Source organism: Sphaeramia orbicularis, chromosome 15 (assembly GCF_902148855.1).
Source record: "Sphaeramia orbicularis chromosome 15, fSphaOr1.1, whole genome shotgun sequence".
Lineage (NCBI taxonomy): Eukaryota > Metazoa > Chordata > Actinopteri > Kurtiformes > Apogonidae > Sphaeramia > Sphaeramia orbicularis.
The window spans coordinates 13,807,984-13,814,404 of NC_043971.1; positions in this window are offsets into that span (position 1 = coordinate 13,807,984).

A 6,421-nucleotide genomic window follows, 5' to 3' on the forward strand; every position below is an offset into this window, starting at 1 on the left:
ATATTTAGCCTAATTTGATCTCAAGCGGGCCAGACCAGTAAAATAATGACTTAATAACCTATAAATAATGACAAATACAAGTTTTTCTTTTTGTTTTAGTACAAAAAACCCTAAATTAAATTACGAAAATATTTACATTTTACAAAAAAGATGTGAATAACCTGAAAAAACAGGAATTTCATTTGAAAATTAGTGCAATTTTAACAATATTATGCCTCGACATATTATTTATACATGTATATTACACGCAATGTTACATAAACATTTGGTAACAGGCAGAATATTGTTAAAATTTTGGAGTTTGGAACTAAAATTTGAATTTCTACAATATTCCATCTCTTATTATTAACACAACTACAGATCACAGTGGATCCATAAATGCACCAAACATTTAATAACAGGCAGAATATTGTTCAAAATGCACATTTTGGGTTGTTCAAGTTTGTTTTTATTTATGTATTTATTCGCATTTTATTGTGAAAGAATAGTTTTGTAAATGTAAATATTTTCACAGTGTAATGTTATTTTTTTCACTGAAATTTTTTCCACATAATTTTTCACAAAGAAAATTTGTCATTGTCATTATTTATGGGTTATTGTGTTGTTATTTTTACTGGAGATCACATTGGTCTGTATGTGGAACCTGAACTAAAATGATTTGGACAACCTGGACTGTTCAGGTTCATTTTTGCACTTTCATCCTATGGGTCAGAATGGAACCTTTGGCGGACCAGATTTGGCCCCCGGGCCACATGCTTGACACCTGTGATGTAGATGTTCATTAAAGCTCAGATTAAAGTTGAGGGTTATTACATCAGAAACAGAGAACGCTGAAGAAAAAGTGACTTTTACCGTAAGATATATCATTAAATGAATATAATCCTAGTGTGTCCGTCTATCATTTGTCAAACTCTATGGGTTTTACTGGTGAATCAGTGTTGTAGAAGATGACGGTGTTTCCACGTTCACTATGGAGCCTCTGAACATCCAAATGGTTCGTATCTGATGACCATGAAAACATGAACAACTGCATTTTACACCAATTATTTTCAAGTATTGATGGAATTAGTGGATCCACAGGTATTAAACACTTTAGATCAGTAGATGCTTTGTGTTAAGACCCATTATGATTAGTATTTCATTAACATTCAGTACAGTATTTCAGTATCATCACTTTAATATCCACCAGGTCATCTGTATCACATGACAGGGTTGCGGTTACATTTGAGGCATTTAATCAGATGTTTAAGCTGCATTTTAGCCACTTGTTACAAACAGAAGATATTCTCTTTCAGATTAACTCAAATACCCATATTCTGGCTTTACTACGGTGGCCCAGAGGTGCAACAGGCCAAAAAATTATCCACTAGATGAAAAAAATTATCTACTACAAGAAAAAAAAGAGAACAGCCCAAAAAAATTATCCAGTATAAGAAAAAAAAAGAGAACAGCCTAAAAAAATTATCCACTAGATGAAAAAAATTATCTACTACAAGAAAAAAAAACGAGAACAGCCTAAAAAAATTATCCACTAGATGAAAAAAATCATCTACTTCAAGAAAAAAAAGAGAACAGCCTAAAAAAATTATCCACTATAAGAAAAAAAAGAGAACAGCCTAAAAAAAATTATCCACTACATGAAAAAAATTATCTACTACAAGAAAAAAAAAAGAGAACAGCATAAAAAAATTATCCACTAGATGAAAAAAATTATCTACTACAAGAAAAAAAAGAGAACAGCCCAAAAAAAAATTATCCACTGTAAGAAAAAAAAAGAGAACAGCCTAAAATAAATTATCCACTAGATGAAAAAAAAAATCCCCTATAAGAAAAAAAAGAGACCAGCCAAAAAAATTATCCACTAAAAAAAAAAAAAAAAAGAGAACAGGCAAAAAAAATTATCTACTAGCCCAAAAAATTATTCACTATAAGAAAAAAAAAAGAACAGGTGAAAAAATTTATCTAGTATGAGAAAAAAAAGAGAGCAGCCCAAAAAAATATCCACTATAAGAAAAAAAAAAACATCATCCACCTTTTCAATTACGGGGGCGCTGTTTACCCGAAAGGTGCCTTGCTTTAAAATTAAGACCACCACAAAAAATAAAAGGATAGGCTGAAAAATTTTAAGGCTTTCGGCTAATGTGGCTAATGCTAAGGAAGTACCCCACCGGAAGTGGAGGTCGTGCGCTAAAAAATAAAGTTATTTTAAAATATAGATATTTCCATTAATATAGTTTGCAAAGCAGTTAAATGATTAAATACGGTTCCAGTGTCTGCTCAAGGTTCGGCATGGGCGTTAAATGGTTAAGGTTAGGGTTAGGGTATGGTTGGGGTTAGTTTTCAGTGGTAAATGGCCCTTGTGTGCACTGTGTGAAGGTTCGTTGCTAAGCTAATGCTAACGCGAAAAGTTGACGGCAACTTTGTGTTATTTTATTTTGAGAGGAGGAGAAGAGGAGCTTCCTGTGGAGCTCCACTATCATGGCATCGCCCGTTTGTTTGCAGGTAGACCTCTCCTCCTCAACTCAAACGGAGTGTCTTCACTAACACTAGATCAAGAAGGACATTTTGTGGAGATAAAGATGTGTGCCGTGGTACCGCAGTGCCTCGGCACCTGGCAACGAGCTGAGCTGTGGTACCGAGCCATGGTACGCGGTGCCGTGCTGGGGTACCTGGCACCGAGCCGTGGTACCGCGGTACGTCGCGGCACCAGCCGAGGTGCCACGGCACCTCGCAGCATCAACCGTGGTGCCGCACCAGCCGAGGTGCCGCGGTACCTCGCGGCACCACCCGAGGTGCCACGGCACCAGGTGTCGGTGCCACAATATGCACTCGCTGTCTCTCAACAAATGGGCGATGCCATGATAGTGGAGCTCCACAGGAAGCTCCTCTTCTCCTCCTCTCAAAATAAAATAATTTTAGAACTTCTTGTAGCGAATATTCATCAAAAATGATATTGAATGTCAGGCAGTTGAACAATTCAACACCGTAATCACACAATTGTTTACTCGCACTGGTAGTTCACAAAGTTGCCGTCAACTTTTCGCGTTAGCATTAGCTTAGCAACGAACCTTCACACAGTGCACACAAGGGCCATTTACCACTGAAAACTAACCCCAACCATACCCTAACCCTAACCTTAACCATTTAACGCCCATGCCTAACCTTGAGCAGACACTGGAACCGTATTTAATCATTTAACTGCTTTGCAAACTATATTAATGGAAATATCTATATTTTAAAATAACTTTATTTTTTAGCGCACGACCTCCACTTCCGGTGGGGTACTTCCTTAGCATTAGCCACATTAGCCGAAAGCCTTAAAATTTTTCAGCCTATCCTTTTATTTTTTGTGGTGGCCTTAATTTTAAAGCAAGGCACCTTTCGGGTAAACAGCGCCCCCGTAATTGAAAAGGTGGATGATGTTTTTTTTTTCTTATAGTGGATATTTTTTTGGGCTGCTCTCTTTTTTTTTTCTCATAGTAGATAATTTTTTTCACCTGTTCTTTTTTTTTTTTCCTTATAGTGAATAATTTTTTGGGCTAGTAGATAATTTTTTTTTTGCCTGTTCTCTTTTTTTTCTTTTAGTGGATAATTTTTTTGGCTGGTCTCTTTTCTTTCTTATAGGGGATTTTTTTTTTCATCTAGTGGATAATTTTTTTTGGGCTGTTCTCTTTTTTTTCTTATAGTGGATAATTTTTTTAGGCTGTTCTCTTTTTTTCTTGCAGTAGATAATTTTTTTGTCTAGTGGATAATTTTTTTAGGCTGTTCTCTCTTTTTTTTTCCTTATAGTGGATACTTTTTTTGGGCTGTTTTTCTCTTTTTTTTTTCTTGTAGTAAATAATTTTTTTCATCTCATGGATAATTTTTTTAGGCTGTTCTCTTTTTTTTCTTGTAGTAGATAATTTTTTTCATCTCGTGGATAATTTTTTTAGGCTGTTCTCTTTTTTTTCTTGTAGTAGATAATTTTTTTCATCTAGTGGATAATTTTTTTAGGCTGTTCTCTTTTTTTTTCTTGTAGTAGATAATTTTTTTCGTCTAGTGGATAATTTTTTGGCCTGTTGCACCTCTGGGCCACCGTACTTTACACTTCTCCCCTTTTACTCTTATTACCTCAAGCCTAAATTAAAGTTGCATGAAAACAGCAGACGTTAAAAGGTCAATGTAGGTTAAATTTTATTATATGTAGTGATGTATCCAGTCCACTAGATAGAGCTGTTTAACCTGCTAGTGTATATTGAATTTACTGAAATATATATATATATTATCAGCTGATTCTGCCAGTCCTTCACTATTAACTCAGCAAGTGTTTTACTAGTTTATTCAATATGTGACATTTGTCATATATCCTTCTGAGACCCAGCAATGCATTTTTGTCCTCTACAAGAGTTTCACAGCTTTGTTGAAGAAAAAAAAAATGCTGTCTACAGCAAAGGACATTCTATAAAATTTTTTAAAATGCATCTGAAAAAACTGTTCCATCATGTTGTTTCCAATAAAGGTAATTATTTAATGTAAAAAACAAAAAAAACAAAACAAAACTTGTACTTTCCTGAGTGTCAGGAGGACATAACAAATGCTCTTGCTGCAATTAATGATACTATCACAACTCTTGCATTATTCACTGGAGAATTTGATCCTCCAGTTAAAACTGCAGTTTACACTGGTGATCATTATTCTGACATATTGCCTTTTTTTTTTACGACTAACGTTTCAATATTATAGAAGAACAGAAAGAAATATGGCGACACGGTGGTGCAGTGGTTAGCACTCGTGCCTCACAGCAAGAAGGTCCTGGGTTTGATTCCAACACCAGTTGACAGGGGGTGGGACCTTTCTGTGTGGAGTTTGCATGTTCTCCCCGTGTCTGCGTGGGTTCTCTCCGGGTACTCCGGCTTCCTCCCACCATCCAAAGACATACACTGATAGGTTAATTGGTTAATCTAAATTGCCCATAGGTGTGAATGTGAGAGTGATTGTTTGTCTCTATATGTTCAGCCCTGCGATGAACTGGCGACTTGTCCAGGGTGTACCCCGCCTTCGCCCCTATGTAGCTGGGATAGGCTCCAAGAGACCCCCGTGACCCTAGTGAGGATAAAGCGGGTTCAGAAAATGAATGAAAGAAAGAAATATTAAGCATTGTATGGGAAGAAGTTAAGTGATAAATTAAAATGTATTTATATTTACTTGCAGACATACTCATCTGCAATACATGGTCTGTGTATTTACTTTTTTTTTTATTTTAGAGTGCATTATTGGTTCTAAATTAAATAATAATATATCATTATATCCATATTTATCTGTAAACATGGTCTGCGTTTATACTTTTTTTTTTAATTTTAGAGTGCATTATTGGTTCTAGATTAACTAATAATATATTGTTATATCCATATTTATCTGCAAACATGGTCTGCGTTTATATTTTTTTTTTTTAATTTTAGAGTGCAGTATTGGTTCTAGATTAACTAATAATATATTGTTATATCCATATTTATCTGCAAACATACTCCTCTGCATATGCATGGTCTGTGTGTATACTTTTTTTTTCCATTTTAGAGTTCATTATTGGTTTTGGATTAACTAATAATATATCATTATATCCATATTTATCTTCAAACATACTCCTCTGCATATGCATAGTCTGTGTGTATGCTTTTTTAAATGTTAGAGTGCATTACTGGTTCTAGATTAACTAATATTACATTATTATATCCATATTTAGCCGCAAACATGGTCTGTGTGTATACTTTTGTTTTTTGATTATTTTATTTTAGAGTGCATTATTGGTTCTAGATTAACTAATATTACATCATTACATCCATATTTATCTGCAAACATGCTCCTCTGCATATGCATAGTCTGTGTGTATACTTTTTTAAATGTTAGAGTGCATTATTGGTTCTAGATTAACTAATATTACATCATTATATCCATATTTATCTGAAAACATGGTCTGTGTGTGTACTTTTTTTTATTTTAGAGTGCATTTTTGGTTCAAGATTAACTAATACTACATCATTATATCCATATTTAGTGGCAAACATGGTCTGTGTATACTTTTTTTTTTATTTTAGAGTGCAATATTGGTCCTAGATGAACTAAATAACATATGATTATATCCATATTTATCTGCAAAAATGCTCCTCTGCATATGCGTAGTCTGTGTGTATATATTTTTTTAAATGTTAGAGTGCATTATTGGTTCTAGATTAACTAATATTACATCATTATATCAATATTTAGCGGCAAACATGGTCTGTGTGCATACTTTTTTTGATTTTAGAGTGCATTATTGGTTCTAGATTATCTAATATTACATCATTACATCCATATTTAGCTGCAAACATGGTCTGCGTGCATACTTTTTTTGATTTTAGAGTGCATTATTGGTTCTAGATTAGCTAATAATATATCATTATACCTA